The sequence below is a fragment of the Eurosta solidaginis genome, chromosome X (assembly GCF_040869045.1).
Source record: "Eurosta solidaginis isolate ZX-2024a chromosome X, ASM4086904v1, whole genome shotgun sequence".
NCBI classification, from domain to species: Eukaryota; Metazoa; Arthropoda; class Insecta; order Diptera; family Tephritidae; genus Eurosta; species Eurosta solidaginis.
This window is the reverse complement of record NC_090324.1, coordinates 38443445-38463509: the sequence shown is the minus strand read 5'-3', so window position 1 is coordinate 38463509 and position 20065 is coordinate 38443445. Positions and strand designations below refer to the sequence as shown.

Here is a 20065-nt window from a genome sequence, read left to right as displayed (position 1 = left end):
ACGGGTTGAGTTGAGCTCAAAAGAAAATTATGAAAGTATTCTTAAAGGGAATTTATGAAAATATTTTAAAAGAAATTTGTGAAAGTATGTAGTTTGAAAGCTTTTAGATTTTAGATATAATTATACAATTGGTTAGCGAATACTTATAGCAAAAAAACTTTAGTTAGTGAATTTTATTGTAATACTAAAGTTAGTGATTAGTTAATGAAAAGAAAGATTAAAGAAATACTTTACGCTTTTGTTGTCCGCAAATCCAAATCCAATGATTGGAATTAGCTGAAAATTTTTCATGTAAAACGGGAGTGGGAATTGGGATTCACATGCAATTTAAAAGATGTTGATTGTTTACGAATATATTTATTGAAATGTACGAATTTTTAATTGTACAGAATATGAAAAAAATTTTGAATCAGAAATGTATGGCAAAGTTATAATTTTATTTGAATTTAAATGCAAAGGTTATAGAATGGCAAATATTTTTGTACAGGCTTTAAACGGACGCACCGCTTTTATCAAAATTGTCTTGTTTTTATTTTTATAGATACGGGCGCACCGCATCTTTCCAAAATTGTATTATAATTGTCCTCGGACGCACCGGGGTTTAAAAAAAATTTATGTCATATTTTTACACGGACGCACCGCTTTAAAGAAAAATTGTAATCATATTTTTAACAAAATTGTGTTTGTATTCTTTTGTGATGGAGCCCACTGTAGGGCAGAGTGGGACCAAAACTAGAAACAATTAATTAAAATTTAAAAAAATTTTCTGTTTTCGTCGGACCCTGTCCCACAGTGCCTACCTGAAACCTTACACATATACTTATGTATGTGAGTTTTCATAAATTTGATGGATTTTTTTTTTTTTTGTTTTTTTTTTAGAAAATGCTATGAAAATTGGTTTTGTAACGTTTAGAAATTGAAAAAAGTAATTTTAAGTAGTTTTTATAAAATGAGTTTAAATAGTATACGAGTATAAAAATTAAGAAAAAAATTCCATACCAAAATGCCTCTGCGTTTTACCGTTTGCTGTTTTTCTGCTGCGTTTGGTGTATTGCTGCTGCGCTTGCTGTTCTGCTGCTGCCACCTGATATTCTGCCGCTGCACTTGCTGTTCCTGATGGCGTCACTAGCCTTCCGCTATTCGGTTTTTCGATGTATGGTGGTTTGTCGTTATGACGGTGGCGTGGCTAGTGCCGTTATTGAAATGGCGTGGCTAATGCCGTTTTTGCACTAGTTTTTTGGTACAGTTTCGGTTTTGATTTTATAGTTCAAAATTTCTTTTTTTTCCACTTTTTTCTAATTTCTTTTATTATTTCTGCTGCCGATTAGTTTGTTTTTTTATAAGCTTTGAATTTTCGTATTATTTCTGATTTTTATTAAGTCTTGGTATTATGTGTATATGTATATTTTTCCAACCGATTTTTTTCTACCACTAGCCACGACCAACAAAAAATCCACCACCACTGCCTTATTTGTTGATTTCGTAAAGTTTTTTTTTTCTTTTACCATTTCAAATTGTGGGTTTTTGTTAATTTTTACATATTTTTGGTTTGTAATGATTTTAAATTATTTTGTATATTTTCCTCAGTTTTATATATTTTTGTTTGTAATGATTTTAAGTATTATAATTTTGTGAAAAGGTTTTTGTAATTTTTGTATTTTTTTTTTGTAGATTTTCCAAATTTTTAAAAACATTTTTTTGTATTGGTTTTTAATCTTTTGTACTTTTTTTGTAATTTTTAAAGTTTTTGTGCTATTTTTGATTTTATATATTTGTAGAATTTTAAACTTGTATTTCATGTAAATTTTTTAAATTTTTTTTTTTTGTATTTTTTTCCAAATTTTTATATTTTTTTTGTAATAGTTTTTAATGTTTTATATTTTTTTTGTAAGAATTTTTAAATGCTTTGTATTTTTTTTGTAAATGGCTTTAAATTTTTGTAGTTTTTTTTTTTGTAGATTTTTGATGTTTTTAATTTTTTTGTAGATTTTTTTTTTTTTAGATAGGTTTTTAACTTTTATATTTTTTGTAATTTTTGTAAATTATTCATTTTTCCCTTATTTTTTAAATTTGTGCAGGGCTTCTCTTTTTTTCTTTACTCTGAGCCCCACGTCTGTTGGGAGGCTCGCCTCCTTTCGGCCACACGCCGTTTTTACAGGGCTTCGGCCCACGGTCGCCATATAAAAGATCCATTTTACTGATCTGTAAAAAATGTTCTGCGCGCACACACAGAGCTACGCACTCACAGTTTTCCCTTTTAAATTAATAAAAATTTTTTTAGTTTTTAAATATATTTTTCTTTTATTTAAACTCTCAGTTCTTGGAAACTTTTATTTTAATTAGTCCTTTAACACTCTAATTAGTTCTCTAACACTTTGTTGCTTTTATTGTCACTTGGCTTTAGTTTAAGTTTTTCTGTTACGCTAAGTGCGCAAGTATATTTTAATTTTTATTACAACTTACGCGGCGGCCGGTTCACTTCAAACTGAAAAACTGCCGCTAACGCAACTCTGCGGCTTGGCATATTTTTCCCTACGTTGCTTAGCAACGAAATTAATTATGGCGTCGAAAATAAATCATGGCGTCGAGCAACGGCAGTTTCAGCCAATCAGAAACTCTCCGAGTTGCTCGACTCTAACAATTTTAGTGATGCCAAGTGCATCCAATGTATGGTTGCATCTTGCACATTTCTAAAGAGGGTTGCCATCTACAATTTATTTTAATGCAATTTACTATGGCACTACAATTTCATGAAGCGGCACAACATCCGCATTGCTGCGATTCAAGAGACGTAGTCACCCGTCACTTACCCCCAGAGTGGCGGCGTCTCCCCTTATGCACTTCAGAATTCTGCAGTTAAACTGTAATGGACTAACTGGGAAGATTACGGAGATAGTCGATTTCATGAATCGGCACAACATCCGCATTGCTGCGATTCAAGAGACTAAACTCACAGCAAGATCTGCATTGCAGACCTGCTCTGGGTATAATTTCCACAGGAAGGACCGCAAGAGCGGAAATGGAGGCGGCCTCGCATTTATCATACACCACTCTGTGCAATATTATATATTTGATCCTGGCATCGACCGCAGGCACAATGTCTTAGAACGTCAAGGCCTATCTGTCCGGTCAGGCGATGCAAACCTAGAAATCATCAACATCTACATCCCTCCTGCCACCTGTTGCCCCAGTGGATACCGCCCTAATATCAGCGCCTTACTCACTGGCAACAATCGCATTATCTTAGGCGATTTCAATGCCCATCACGATCTATGGCACTCAAACTTGCGGGGGACAGTAGGGGTGAGATGTTGGCTGACCAAATAGAAGAAACGACGTTCTGCACAATAAACGGAGACGCCCACACGTATGGCAGGAAGCTGTCACAGTTCGCCAGATATCTCAATCGTGAGCGCAGAACCCGTAAACTGCGTCGACTGGCAGCCAATGGTAACATTGGCATCCGACCACCTGCCTATACTTATTTCGCTCAAGCGCACCGCCGACTTCATCGTCACCGAAAAACGCACTTTCATAAACTTCAAAAAAGGAAAGTGGGAAGAATATAAATCTTTTACAGACAACCGCTTTGCTGCTCTCCCTATCCTGATTGATGCCCGCCAAGGGGAGCCACCTTCCGTAAGGTCATTGAATCCGCCTCGGCACGTTTCATTCCCGCCGAGAGAATTCCCGAAATCCGGCCCCACTTCCCGGCGGAGGCCGCAAACTTAGCGAGAGAACGTGACCTTATAAGACAGCTTGATCCAGGCGACCCCCAAATTAGAGATATAAACCAACGCAGCAGATTGCTTGTGGACGAACACAAGCGGGCGAAATGGGAGGAGCACCTAAGAGGTTGTAACCTCTCTAACGGTGTGGGTAAACTTTGGTCCACCGTAAAGTTCCTATCGAATCCGACTAAGCACAAAGACAAAGTTTCCATCGCCTTTGGCGACAAAGTGCTGTCGGATGCGAAAAAATGCGCGAGCGCTTTCTGCCGACATAAACACAAATTCAGCGCGTCACCAATCACCATCACCACTAAAGAGGTTGAGGACGCCAGAACAGTACTCGTAGCGCTAGACCTATCAAAAGCTTTTAATACGGTCAACCATGGCTCGTTACTGCAAGACCTGGAAGGGTATACCCTTCCCCCATGTCTTAAAAGGTGGACCGCAAATTATCTGGGTGGTCGGCAGGCATCGGTACAATTTAGAAACGAAACATCAAAACCAAAGAGAATTAAAAGGGGTGACACAGGGTGATGTCCTATCCCCACTTTTGTTTAATTTCTACATATCTAAGCTACCTTCACCACCGGAAGGAGTCACAATCGTTTCCTACGCCGATGATTGCACAATAATGGACACAGGCCCAGGCCCAAAGATCGATGAGATATGCAATAAAATAAACGGCTACCTCCCTGATCTCTCCAGTTTTTTCGCCTCGCGAAACCTGGCATTATCACCGCTAAATCTTCCGCGACCTTATTTACAACATGGACGTCCCAAATGTCGCCCATTTTGAACATCCACGTCGATGGCACTACGCTACCGACTGTCCTACACCCCAAAATCTTGGGTGTGACGTTTGATCAGGATCTACATTTTGGTGAGCACGCAGACGCAATTGTCCCGAGAATCCAGAGCCGTAACAAAATCCTCAAATCCCTCGCTGGCAGTACCTGGGGAAAAGATAAAGGAACGCTCATGACTACATACAAAGCAATTAGCCAGCCGATTACGTACTACGCGTCACCCATATGGTCGCCAAGCCTAAAAATTACCCACTGGAAGAAGCTACAGGCCTGCCAAAATACTGCCCTCAGAATTGCCACGGGCTGTCTTCTTATGTCCCCAGAACACCATCTGCATAATGAGGCGAGAATACTCCCCATCTGGGAGAGAAATGAGATGCTGACCAAACAGTTCCTGTTGAATACCCAGAAACCTGAGCATCCCAACAGACATCTGATTGATGAACCAGCACCGCCTAGGGGCTTAAGGAGTCATCTCCGTATGCATTTTGAGGAAATACGGCACCTGATAACCCAGCCGTATGAAGCGAAAAAACACAAGCAGGTCATTGGTGAACTTCATAAACAGGCGTCGGACCTTTATGCCGGGAATTTCCCGGTGAATCCAGTACTTAAAGAAAACCAAATCCAAAACTCGCGGAAGAGGAACGCATACTCCCCAGGGAAACGCGTGTCACTCTTGCTCAACTTCGTTCTGGATACTGTAACAGGTTAAACTCTTACCTATCCAGAATCAACCCCGACATACAAAATGTATGCCCCGCTTGCAATGTGTCCCCACACGACACCAACCATCTTTTTAATTGTAATGTGGAACCAACGCCTCTAACACCCCTTTCCTTATGGTCCACCCCTGTTGAAACGGCAAGTTTCCTTGGACTCCCGTTAGAGGATATTGATGACAATTTGTGATCGGTCGCGGCTGTTAGGTGGGGCGAAGCATTGCTACAACAACAACAACAACAGGAGAGACAGGTATACGATGCGAGGGTGTGTGTAATAAGGTGTACCATTTAAGCCTTACATGTGCAGGTGTTGATAAATATAGTTGTAAAATTTTTTAAGAAACGATTTATGTGTGATGAATGTGTTACATATAGTCAGAATGTAGACTTGGTGCTGCAAGAAATGCAAATGAGTGTGAAGAAAAACAATACAATATTAAATGAGTATAAATATGAGTGTGAAGAGGTGATGAAGAAAAGCCAAAATGAAATAAAAGCTTTATTGGAAGCTGTAGAGGGTCGATATACTCAAAGAGTAGCAACTATGGAAAGATCACAAAAGCTTTTTGAAAAAAAAAAATTGGTGAGATAAAAAGCTTATATGAACTGATATAAGAAGTGAAAAATAAAACTGAAATAATTGGTAAAGACAATGAAAAGGTATGTAACGAAATAAAGAAAATTAGTAGTAATAATAATGAAAAAGGGCTGTCATACGCAGAAGTAATGAAAAATAATAATAAAAAAGGTGAAAACAAAAGCAAAGATACTACAGTGCCTGAATTAAAGAAACGTACTCCTATTATTGTTAAACCGAAAGTAAAACAATCGTGTGAAAAAACCAAGAAAGATCTAAACAATAAAATTAATCTTAAGAAACTAAAGATAACAGATATTAAAGCTGGTAATAATGGTATTATGGTGATGTTGTTGTTGTAGCGATAAGGTTACTCCCCGAAGGCTTTGGGGAGTGTTATCGATGTGATGGTCCTTTGCTGGATACAGATCCGGTACGCTCCGGTAACTCAGCACCATTAAGGTGCTAGCCCGACCATCTCGGGAACGATTTATATGGATACATTAAACCTTCAGGCCATCCCTCCCTCCCCACCCCCAAGTTCCATTATGGTGATCGATAGTGTTGATGAAAATGAAAGAGACAAAATAAAAGAAATAATGGACAAAGAAATTAGCAATGAATATGAGATAAAGATACCTCGTGAATATAAACCAAGACTATTTATAACAGGTATGCAATTTGAAAACTCACCGAGTACCACTGACGCCGACTTTATTGCGTTTTTAGATGAAATCCTGACTGAAAACCTCAAGGAATCAGGCAATAATATCATAATTGGAGATTTTAACATCAATATGAATGTATCGTCAACATACTCGAAACACCTATTAAGTTTATTCGCACAAAGGGCAATGATTCAAAGAATTAATTTCAATACTAGAACAACAGAGAACTCTTCTACCAAAATTTACTTGCTCTTTAGTAATAATGATCAACTTAGGTCGGAAAATATAGTTGAATATAGAATTTCGGATCATGAAACAATTAATTTCAAAGTGCCAACAACAAAGTTTTGCAAAATGAGAAGCTACTCTACTTTTACCTCATGGAAATACTATAGTTCCGAAAACCTTTTAAATAAGCTAAGAACATGCGATTTTAGCTTTATGCGTAATGCGGGAGTAGAAAATAAAACTACAGCCCTGAACAATATTCTTACTGAAGTAATGCAAGCACTGACATATGTGAAGAGAACAAAAATACAACTGAGAAATAAGTGGTATGACCGTGAGCTTACAGCTCTCCATAAAAGAAAACTTGAGCTATATAATATTGCCACAGAAACAGGATACTGGGATGAATACAATGTATTAAAGAAAATATACAAAAGTACTATTATGTATAAGAAGAAGGTGTATATGGAAGGCAGAGTTCACAGCGGAACGGAAACATGAAGCGGATGTGGAAGTGTCTGAAAGACTTCGCAGAGCTTACAGATAACAAAAAACATATCACTAAGATAGTAATACATGGCGAATGACTCGATAATGAGTATCATATAACTAATGCCCTAAACAATTTTTTTGTACAGAGCGTAGTTGTTGTTGTTGTTGTTGTAGCGATAAGGTTGCTCCCCGAAGGCTTTGGGGAGTGTCATCGATGTGATGGTCCTTTGCCGGATACAAATCCGGTACGCTCCGGTACCATAGCACCATTAAGGTGCTAGCCCGACCATCTCGGGAACGATTTATGTGGCCACATTAAACCTTCAGGCCATTCCCTCCCTCCCTACCCCCAAATTCCATGAGGAGCTTGGGGTCGCCAGAGCCTCGTCTCTTAGTGAAACAAGATTCGCCGCGGATAGGTGAGGTTGACAATTGGGTTTGCAGAAGCTATATATTGCGCTGGCAACCTGAAGGATTGCGCTACACAGCCCCTTGAATATGGTACTTTAGTCGCCTCTTACGACAGGCATACTTACCGCGGGTATATTCTGATCCCTAACCCGCTGGGGGGTACAGAGCATAGTCGAAATTAGTGATAATATCGAAGAAATGCCTACTGCATCCGAACTAAACGTTGATCGCTCGATCGCAATAGAACCATTTCTTTTCACTGACATTGAGTTAGATGATATAATGAATATCACAAAAGCTTTTAAAAATAAATATGGCGGAGAAAATGGTGTCTTCAAGGATTCCATGATGTACATTGGTAACTTTTAAAAAGACATAATAAATGAGTCCCTAAATAATGGCATTGTTCTAAACTGCTGGAAAGTTTCAACAATAGTACCTGTGGAAAAAGTAAAAAATACAGTGAAACCGGAGGAGCTACGGCCAATCAATACGTTACCCTCAGATGAGAAAATTATGGAAATGATGGTGAATAATCAATTGGTGGCATACATAGAAAAGCACAAAGTTATTATACCAGAACAGTCTGGATTCAGGAAGAGCCATTCTTGTGAAACAGCACTTAACATGGTTTTGCAGATTGGAAAGAAGATATATCAGATAAAAAAGTTGTGGTGTCTGTCTTCTTAGACTTGAAACGGGCCTTTAAAACAGTAGATAGACGGGAATTGTTGAATGTTTTGTTCAAAACTGGTGTCAGAGGTAAGACTTTGGAATGGTTCCGAAGTTATCTCAGTGACAGAAAGCAAAGGACGGTAATTGGAAACGCAGTCTCATCGGTTGTGGATGTAGATATCGGATTGCCACAAGGTTCAGTACTTGCACCGATATCATTTACATTGTACATAAATGATATAAAAAAAAATGTTTAAAATATTGCACTATACGTCTACAGCTCTTCCATCGCGCCTGCTGTGCAGGGCCTATCGCCGAATATGACGTGAACCTGATGAAATCTAACCATAATATTCGGTACCTGTGCCCAGACTATGCTAATGGGCTTGAAAAACTCTGTAAACTATTTGAGTCTGTGATTGCTACACAAAAAATTGGGTTAGAAGCACTGATTAAATTCAAAGATTTGGCCGCAGAAATAAATGCCCTAAAGACAGATGAAGTTAGCTCTCGTACTTTTAGTGCTAAGAGCAATCATAATATTAATTGTGATAGTTGTCGCTCGGCAGATGTCGATTTCTTGGCATTCTCGCCTTTGCCCAGTACCTCACACACTCTCCCTACTGCACATCTGGCTACCACTCCTGCTAATAAACCTGTTAACACTGATCCTAAAATTAATGCTGCTACAAATACAGACAATACTAATACTGCCGCGATCAGTAGTGCGCCGTCAATTAACCATGCTACTAATACGGTTGAATCTATTTCTGCTGCTCCGTCTGCAGGGCCTGCTGCTGTTTCTACTGACGGCTGCCCTGTCTCTCCGGCTGCGTCCCGACGAATAGACTCTGCAAACATCATTGGCATAACTGCTGCTGGCATTTTGGGCCAAGATCTTAATCATTTGGCCTCCATTTCAACACAGCCTGCCGTTTTTCAGAATGTTCGAAGAGAAGTGACAGCCGTTCCGCCTCGTAAAGTGATCTTTGTTTCAAGGTTGCATGCATCACTATCGGAAGAAGACATTTCTAATTATATCTGCACTAAGCTTGGAGTTGAAAATAGTGGCATCAATGTCTTCAAGTTTACTTTTAAATATGCGAGAGACATATCTTCCTTCAAAATATCGGTTCCTGATATATATTTTGATAAGTTACTGGATACTTCCTTTTGGCCGACTCATTCTGTGGTTCATGTATACTCTAAAAAGCATGTCAATACGCCAAAAAACTAAGAGACCTGTGCTGTGAGAGCAGCATATACCTTGAGAGCTGTCTACCGTCGTGTTCAAAAGATCAGGGAGTTGATAATATTTCCATAAATGGCACCCAAAAGCAATTGAGTGTCTACTTTCAAAATGTCTCCGGAATGCGAACGAAGTCTAACGTAATGTACAATATGTGTTCGCTTGTGGACTATGACGTGTTCGTTCTTATTGAAACCTGGCTAAATCCTGAGTTCCTTGATGCTGAGTTTTTTGACTCTAACCTGTACACTGTCTATCGCAAGGATCGCGATTTTTCCAAAACTGGACTCTCTAGAGGCGGTGGAATTTAATTGCCATACGCCGGCGCATCAATTCGTCGCTTGTGGAGCTGAAGGATCAAGACTCGCTTTTGGACCAACTGTGTGTTCGCGGCATCTCCGAAATTTTTATCAGTGTGTCATACATTCCACCGTCTAGTCTAGACTCACTTTATAAGTCTAATGTAGATAATATTACTGATTTAGTTCGTTCTTGTGATAGTGGTAACTTTTGCATATTGGGTGACTTTAATTTACCTAATATAGAATGGTCTTACGTCGATAATAACTACTCATTGGTTCCGAACAATGTAAACACCACTTCTGATATTTACCTTATTGACAGTTTCTCAAGTGTTAGTCTTTCTCAGATCAACGGCTTCACCAATCAACTGTCGAGAATTCTTGATCTTGTCTTTCTTAATGATAATTTTAGCTGTACGGTCACCGAATGCCTGGAACCGTTGTGCTCTGGTTTGCACCACATTCCGCTTATCCTCGAAGTAGAATTCTATAATTTCGAAAGTATTGGAACTCTGAATGAGGATCCTACTTTTTCATTTAGACGTGGAAATTATTATTATTATTATTTATTATTACGGCGTTTTAAGCCTAAAACTTAGATTATTACAAATTATAAATACATTTTAATTATAATAGTATTTCTAGCGATTGGGGTGTCGGAATGCATGAGATTCCGATCAGCACGGGAACTGGTGGTCCCAACGGGCGAGTCTTGGAGTCATCTCATTGGGAGGTTGGAAGGACGTGTTTATGACTGTATATATCAGGAAGTTTCTTCCGTTGATTGGGAAGCCCTGTTTCGGGGTTGTGATCTTGCTCGATGCTTCAGCTTATTTAAAAACGTTGTAAATCAAATCTGCATAAACAATATACCTCAGAAAATGAAGCGGTGTTGCAGAATACCATGGTATACTAGAAAACTAAAGAGGCTTAAGAATCAGAGGAATAGGTTTTACAAAAAGTTCAAGGCCACTAAGCTAATGGCGTATAAAGAAAAATACCTGCGTTATTCCAAATCATTCAAAGCGTTACGCAAGAGGCTCCATGGTAACTATGTTCGTAATTTTGAGTCCAACATTAAGGAAAACCCTAGGACATTCTGGACTTATGTAAATTCCAAAAAATGATGCTCAAGTATCCCTGCCTCAGTCATCTATAATTCTGAGCATGCTTCATCAACAGCTGAAGCGGCCAATATTTTTGCAGCCTCTTCTGCTCCAATTTCGTTACGCCACCGGAAGACCCGCAGGAGTTGCCCACTGTGGTTGACAGTCCCATTAACTTTGGTGCGCTGACTCTATCAATTGAAGATATGGTCGATGGAATCCAGAATATTAAATCATCTACCCATACTGATATTGACGGCTTATCGTCTTATCTTTTGAAAAATCGTTTGGCTCTGGCATTTCCCCTCCTTTTAATTTTCAACAAATCTTTAGAGTGCGGCGAATTTATTGATGCGTGGAAGATAACCTTCATCAGCCCTATTTTCAAGTGTGGTAGCAAGAACAATGTCGCGAATTATAGGCCCATTGCAAAATTATCATCGGTTTCAAAATTATTCGAGTACATTGTGAAACAAAAAATGTACTTTGCTGTTAAACCTCTAATCACTGAAAATCAGCATAGTTTTATGGCCGGTAGATCCACTGTAACAAACCTATCTATCTTCTCTGATTTTTGCATATCTTCTTTAAATGACCGTTGTGAAGTTGATACTGTGTACACCGACTTCTCAAAAGCATTTGATAAAGTTAGTCATTCTATCCTGATTTCTAAATTGACTCGCGTGGGCTTCCACTCGATGTTTTTATCATGGATTAAATCATACCTCCACCAGCGTAGCTGTGTTGTGGTTATAGACAATAACTCTTCAAACACATTCACAGCCACCTCCGGAGTGCCTCAAGGTAGCATACTTGGCCCATTACTTTTTGTAATTTTTATAAACGATATTTCCACCTGCTTCCAGCACCCTAATTTTCTATTATACGCTGATGACCTAAAGATTTTTAATACCATCGTAAACTCAGACGACGTGATTAAAATGCAATCTGATTTAGATAAAGTTGCTGTTTGGTGTCGTGCCAATAACTTACCACTAAATGTTAGCAAATTGTTTCTTGTAAGCTTTTCTAAATCACGTGGCCTCATTCCCACTTCCTACTCTGTCGATGGTACCCACCTCTCAACTCTTAACGAGATAAAGGACTTGGGTGTTGTCTTCGATTCGAAATTTTCTTTCACGACTCATATAAATTCTACTATTGCTAAGGCGTATTCACTTCTGGCTTTTATTAGGCGTTCCTGCACAGACTTCATGGATCCCTACACCCTCAAGTTATTGTTCACTGCACTAGTTCGTTCGAAGCTGGAATATGCCTGTTTTATTTGGAGGCCGTATCATGAATGCCATATTGTTAGGCTTGAACGTGTGCAGAAAGCGTTTGTTCGGTTCGCGCTGCGCTCGATGAACATTTGTGAACCGATTCCATCTTATAAATCCAGGTGCTCACTTATCAAATTAGAGTCCCTGGAATGCAGAAGAACTGTCCTATCGCTCACGTTTGTTTATGACATCATTAATGGTGTAGTTGATGCACCTTGTCTCCTCAGGAGTCTCCGATTCCATATCCCTATAAGGCCTCTTCGTAATATACCTATTTTCTATACGAACCCTCTATGCCTCAAACGCACCTTTGCTTAGAGCTATGACCGACTTTAATCGCATCTCTGATTCTTCAGCTATTGATTTTGCTCTTCATAGCATGTAAGTTTTATTGTGTCTATACTCAACTTATGTACTATACTATTAAATAATTATCTAATTTTAATTTAACATTCTGGTCTAGTCTGTAAGGGCTTTAAATGCCATAGACTGAAATAAAGAAATATGTAATATTTGCGGATGATGCACTGCTCACAATGTGTTTTAAATGTAAAGGATACAACCATAAAGCTAGTGAATGCAAAAATGAAGATGTTTGTAGCAAATGCTTGGGTAAACCTAAACCCATGGAGTGCAAGGAACAACCGAAAAACATGTGCATATGTGTATTAGAGCTAATGACAAATTAAATCTAGGGCTTGATACCAATCACCCGTGCAATAGCAGACATTGCCCTGTCTACTTAAAACACTTAAATGTAAAAAAACAAAGGCTAGGTGTCAGGAAGAAACCTATCATCGGTTCAGGAACACACATATAATCGATTCACAATACACATTCCTATATGTATACATAAAACTGCACAACCACTTTTATTGTACACACCTTGAATATACATATTATTAAAGATTGTTCTAGACACGAACTATAATAAAACACGTGCCTTCTCAATCGTTCTATTTTATTTAACAAAAGTAATTTGTACCAAAGTTAAGGTTCATTACATGGTGCCGAAACCCGAATTAAAGCGAAAAAATGCCAGAATCGGCAACTAATAGCGAAAAACCGGACCACAATATTAGACCACCAAAAAGTTTTGTCATCAACAATTACCAAAATGTGGCAAACGAGTGGAAATTGTGGCTTCAACAATTCGAGTGGTACGCGATCGCGACAGAACTGGATACTAAGAAACCAGAAGTCCAAGTCGCAGTATTCATGTCGTCGGTAGGAAATGACGCAGCAGTAATTTACAATACTTTTAATTTAACAGAAAGTGATAAAAAAAAAGCGTCAGCACAATCAAAAGGCGATTTACAGAATATTTTACACCCCAAATCAACGAAACGTACGAAAGATATGTATTCAACACCATCGTACAAAAGGAGTGTCAAACATTTGATGAATTCGTTACAGATCTAAGAAGCAAAATTAAAAATTGTGGCTACGGGACGTTAGAAGACACTTTAATTCGCGACAGAATAGTAGTAGGTATAACAAATGATACAACAAGAGAAAAACTACTAGCGGAAAGCAAACTAACCCTGGAAAAAGCAATAGATATATGTCACTCTGCAGAGCAAGTTAAGATGCAGGTAACAACAATGAAGCAAGCGGCCACAGTTGACGCCGTTACGTGGAACAAAAAGCAAAATAAAAGAGACATCAAACAAACTAACAAAAAAGATTAACCCTTTCACTGTAATAGGTGTGATACCACGCACGTCGCCGTAACTGTCCGGCCTTTAAAAAGGTTTGCCAAAAATGCAAAAGAAAGGGCCACCTTACCAAATGTTGCAAAAGTAAAACGGTCAACGAACTGGTCCAAGACCGAGAAAGCAACGATTACAGTTTTTTAGTGTCTACGGTAGGTGCGGATTTAGACAGTATGGACGTCGAAGACTGGTATGAAAAAGCTACGCTGGCCAAAAACGTAATGGTAAAGTTTAAGCTTGACACAGGTAGCCAGTGCAACGTTTTAAACTACGAAATAATAAAGAAAATAGACGTTCACTGCAATCCATCGCCAACAAAGCAATTAACATCGTTTTCAAACCATAAAATCACCGTACTGGGTGAAGTGGTCATAGACACGCTTATTAAAAAACAAGAAGTACCCATAAAATACTTAGTTGTCAAAGCGGATGTTACAGCAGTGCTTGGTAAGTCAACATGTGAGAAATTGAAATTAGTGAAGCGTATTGAAACTTTAACTGTTGATGAAAACTTGTTTGAAGGAATTGGTTGCCTTAAGCAATACAAATACGACATAGACTAATAGAAAATCCGAAACTAAGCATATTCCCTGCGCGAAAAATCCCGCATACTATTAGACAGCAGGTTAAAGATGAGCTTGATAGTATGGTAGCGCAAAAAATAATGGTCGTAGTAGTAAAAAATAATAAAATTAGACTCTGTTTAGATCCATCGGAGATAAATAAAAATCTCAAAAGACGTGATTATCCACTTACTGCGTTAGAAGAAATTACAGCCCGCATCCACGGCTCTAAGTGGTTCACGTTACTCGATTGTAAAAAAGGCTTTTGGCAACTGCAAGTAACACCCCGTACTTCGGAATATCTGACATTCAGTACCCCATTCGGAAGATACTCTTGCTTAAGAATGCCATTTGGCTTAGCATCGGCTCCGGAAGTTTTCCAACAAGTAATGAGTTCGTTGATAGCGGACGTAAAGAACGCGGAGGTGTCTATGGATGATGTTCTCTTGCATGCCACCAGCAAACTAGAACTAGAGAGGATCACTCAAGAGGTACTTGACAAATTCAGAAAAGCAGGCCTTAAGCTTAATAAAGAAAAATGCGTTTTTAATACACAAGAAGTAAAGTTTCTGGGACATATAGTCTCCGCTGAAGGGGTAAAACCTGATCCCGAAAAAATAGAAATTATAACGAAAATTAAGCAACCGGAAAACGTGAAATAGTTGCAAAGATTCTTGGGTATGGTAACATACGTGTCGAAATTTATAAAAAATTTGGCAGATATCACCCAACCACTAAGACAATTATTGCGAAAAGATGTTGAGTGGGTGTGGGATACGCAACACAATGAAGCATTCAATAAATTAAAAAATCTGTTGAAGAATCCACCAGTACTAGGGTATTATGACACTAAAGCGCCAATTTTGCTGTCAGTAGATGCCAGTAGTTATGCATGTGGCGGAGTACTAATACAAAAACAGAAGCCGATCGCTTACTGTGCGAAATCGTTCACAAAAACCGAACAGGGCTATAGCCAATTAGAAAAAGAAGCAAACGCCATTCTCGTTGCATGTAAAAAATTTCACATGTACATTTGGGGTTGCAAAGATTTAACGATTGAATTTGACCATAAGCCTCTTGAGCAATATTTAAAAAGCCAATTACAGAATTGAGAACAGAACAGAGATTGCAAAGAATCATGTATCAAATCCTGCCTTATAATCCAAAAGTCACTTATAAAAAAGGTACGGAATTGTATGTAGCAGATTTACTGAGTAGAGACTGCGAAAACTTAGATAGTGAAGATTTAAATACAGAAAATTTACAAATATGTGCTATTGTACCATTCACGAAAACGCGAAAAGACGAACTTAAAGCAGAGACCTCAAAAAGTAAAGAACTTAATGATTTAAAGTCAACCATATTAAAAGGATGGCCAGAGACCATCAATAAAGTGCCGGTAAATCTCAAAAAATATTGGTACTACAGAGGGGCTCTCAGCGTTTACGAGGACATAATTTTTAAAGATCACAGAGTATTGGTTCCAAACTCAATGGTGCCATTAGTAATGAAACATTGCCATCTTAGTCATAAAGGACTACAAGGGACGCTAAAACTGGCCCGTGACAATGTATTCTGGACAACAATGAGCAAAGATTTAACTGAGTACATAAAAAATTGCAGTGCATGCAGCAAAATACAAAAAGATAATCAGATGGAACAAAAAAATTTACAAGCAGCACCGAAACGGCGATGGAGTATTGTCGCTTCGGACATATTCCACTTAAGAGGAAAGGATTACATCCTCATTGCAGATAGCTACTCAGGATACTTTGACTTTAAACAACTAAACAATATCACCAGCTTCAACGTCATTAAAGAACTTAAGGCATGGTTTGCTACCTTCGGCATCCCGGAAGTACTATTATCAGATGGTGGTAAACAATTTGATTGCAGCGATTTCAGGGCTTTTCAGAAGGAATGGAACTTTGAACATAGAATTTCGAGCCCTCATTTTCCACGTTCAAATGGTCTAGCCGAACTCTATGTACAAGAGGCAAAAAACCTGATGAAAAAGTGCCTCGAAGACAACACGGACATACAGATAGCGCTGCTACATCATCGGAATACTCCACGCATGGACCTAGGGTCTCCAGTTCAACGGTTAATGAACAGAAGAACCAGAACGCTATTACCTACCAATGAAAAGCTACTCAATCCAAAAATAATAAAAAACGTAAGCAAAAAACTAACAAAACTCAAGGAAGGTGAGAAAGAAACAGCAGATAGAAATAAAAAACAGAGTAGAGAATACACAACGCAAGAGAAAGTACTGCTTACACAAAGCCATAATAACTGGGTTCCAGCTTATATAGTGAGACCAGAAGGACACCGCTCGTACAGAGTACAAACCGAGGATGGCGCCATATACAGAAGAAACACATGGCATCTTAAGCCAGCCACTTCATCCCTCGACGTTGATCTTAACTCGTCCACAGATCGTCCTACTGTTGAACCAAAAAACCAAAGTTCTTCGAGTCCAACACAGCCACCTACAGAAACCACAATACAACAGTGTTCGCCAGATGACGTGCCTCGTGAAGCTGAACCTGCCACGCCCGCTACACCACAGGATGCAGCTAGCCTCAATCATCCACCACGCACTCGCTCTGGACGTGTAATTAAAACACCCGCAAGGTACCGCTAAAAAGGAGGGATGTCAGGAACAAACCTATCATCGGTTCAGGAACACACATACAATCGATTCACAATACACATTCCTATATATATACATATTACTGCACAACCACTTTTATTGTACACACCTTGAATATACATATTGTTACGAATATTAGCAAAACTAAGGGGTGCTGCTATCTCTAAGCCGATGCTAAGCAGTGACGTGAATTCACATCAATAATTCAATCATTATGGCTACACATATGTACGTACACGCAGCGGAGATGAGATGCCCAAACACATGCAGACATCTTATTGAGATGCTCCTAAATGTAGGCAATTATAATTGTGGAAGTGTCGCTCACACATACAAGCGCATGGGGTGTGGGAGAAGCTATACAAATTATACAATTGTAGTTACACTGAGAAGTTTGAGAGCTGATGGACTAGTAGATTCTGGAAGCGCCTAGAAGATGCAACGTTGAAATCACACAGTATATAAGGCAACAAGTGTAGAGGCGCTGGAATTCAGTTTGATTTGAGTTGTCAAGCAGTTACGACTAAGACGATATCTAGCGAGCAATAGCAGTATTATTTTGAAAGTCAGTTTCATTTAAGCTATCAGTGTGGTTATTAAGCTATTCGTTGCACAGTTTGAGTGTTATTGTGAAGTATTTTAATAAAGGCCATTTTTCCATTATTCAATATTGGAGTTATTTATTCAACAGTTTAGCGATACGAACCTAGCAAAAGGGCAAATAAAAGGATTTGCAGCAAATTCGTTACAATTGGTGTCAGAAGAGTTTGAGTTGTCAAGCAGTTACGACTAAGACGATATCTAGCGAGCAATAGCAGTATTATTTTGAAAGTCAGTTTCATTTAAGCTATCAGTGTGGTTATTAAGCTATTCGTTGCACAGTTTGAGTGTTATTGTGAAGTATTTTAATAAAGGCCATTTTTCCATTATTCAATATTGGAGTTATTTATTCAACAGTTTAGCGATACGAACCTAGCAAAAGGGCAAATAAAAGGATTTGCAGCAAATTCGTTACAATTGGTGTCAGAAGAGGAATTGTTGAATAAATTCCAGAGGACAACAAGGACATGGCAAAGTTCAGTGAATTGAAGATCCAGCAACTGAAGAAGGAGTTGGATAGCCGTGGATTGAATACAAGCGGCGTTAAACTCGAACTTCAGGCACGGCTACGAGAGGCAATTAGAGCAGAAGGAATTGATGTGGACGAGTATGTCTTTTATCCTGATGGGGACGAGACAACAACAAAAATGGAAGATAAAAACGAAACATCGCAGACAGTTACGAGCACAGACTTGGACATGATTTTGCCTGCAATATCCGCACAAACATCGAAAGTAAAAGAAATGTCGTCAGAAATAACATCGAAGATTGAAGCACAGGAAACACAAATTTCATCACAACTGGAAGAACAGAAGACATATATGGCATCCCAACTGGAAGAGCAGAAGACATATATGGCATCCCAACTGGAATCACAGGAGGCACGTATTTCAGAAATGACGTCGCAAGTGTCATCTCAACTGGAAGACCAAAAGACATATATGGCATCTCAATTGGAAACGCAAGAGGCACGTATATCTGAAATGTCGGCAGAAATTTTGAAACAGGTATCATCAAAACTGGAAGCGCAGGATGCAAAAATGGCTCAATTTCAGGCAGAAGTAGATGATTTAAAAGGTCGTATGGAGCAATTACAACTAAATCGCCCAGCTGTTTCAGCAAGCAATCCAAAGGTAAAAACACCATCCTTTGACGGTTCTGTTCCTTTCCAGGTCTTTAAGCTACAGTTTGAGAAGACCGCGGCAGTGAACAACTGGAATGCGGAAGATAAAGTTGCTGCACTCTTCGTAGCATTGAAAGGACCAGCTGCCGAAATCTTACAGACTATTCCAGAGTACGAACGGAACAGCTATGAAGCACTGATGGCCGCTGTCGAGAGGCGTTATGGAAGCGAGCATAGAAAACAGATATTCCAAATTGAGTTCCAAAACCGCCACCAAAGAGCGAATGAGACTTTGCAGGAGTTTGCCTCGGATGTTGAAAGGTTGGCACATTTGTCAAATGCGGACGCACCCGTGGAGTACACCGAGAGGGTAAAAATCAAGAGTTTTATAAATGGCATACGGGACGTAGAAACGAAGCGAGCGACATATGCAAACCCAAAACCCACATTCGAAGAAACGGTATCCTATGCACTGACTCAGGAAACGGCCTCACTATTGAGTAAACCAGCATACAAAGCACGCCGTGTGGAAGTAGAAAGGCCAGAGTGGGTAGACGCAATATTGGAGGCGCTCAAAGGATCGCAAAAGCGGAGTGAAAAAGTTATCAAATGCTTCAAATGCGGGAAGTCCGGTCACATTGCACGTCATTGCGATCTTGGTCCTAATAGTTCCAACAATGTGGGTGGCCGTAAACGCAAAGCTGGAGGAGATGAGCAAGAGCAAGTAAGAGGAAGAGATCGAGAGCTAGATCCAGCTATTGAATGCCCTGTGATATCTGTGTTGCAAATTGGTAGAAAATCGAGCAGTCTTACCGTCAGAGGGAATGTGGATGGTAAAGAACGTGTACTGACTGTAGATACGGGCGCACCTCATTCCTTGATCCGATCTGACTTGGTCAACAGGAGAATAAAACCGTTACCTGGAGCAAAGTTGCGTACGGACACTGGCGAGTATAACCAAGTTCAGGGAGAAGTGATATGTGAAGTCTTGATTGGAAAGGTCACGGTTCTACACAAATTCGTTGTGGCGAAGATCGTTGAAGAAGTCATATTGGGAGTGGACTTCTTGGTTGACCATGACATCAAGATCGATATGCAGAGAAGGGTGATGCGTTATGAGAACCAGGATATACCACTTAACTTAAAGTTGGAGAA

General features: G+C 39.2%; 1 protein-coding gene across 4 annotated transcripts in view; it reads right to left on the bottom strand.

The window, feature by feature from the left end:
* Positions 1 to 20065, bottom strand: part of LOC137234314 (polycomb protein PHO-like) — a 162491-nt gene that overhangs the window by 79177 nt on the left and 63249 nt on the right. The window contains exon 2 of one of the 4 annotated variants that reach the window (XM_067757922.1): positions 1000 to 2254. The exons of the other annotated variants lie outside the window; for them this stretch is intronic. The gene's annotated coding sequence lies outside the window, so the exon portion shown is untranslated. The remainder of the gene's footprint in view (positions 1 to 999; positions 2255 to 20065) is intronic. 4 annotated transcript variants of the gene reach the window in all.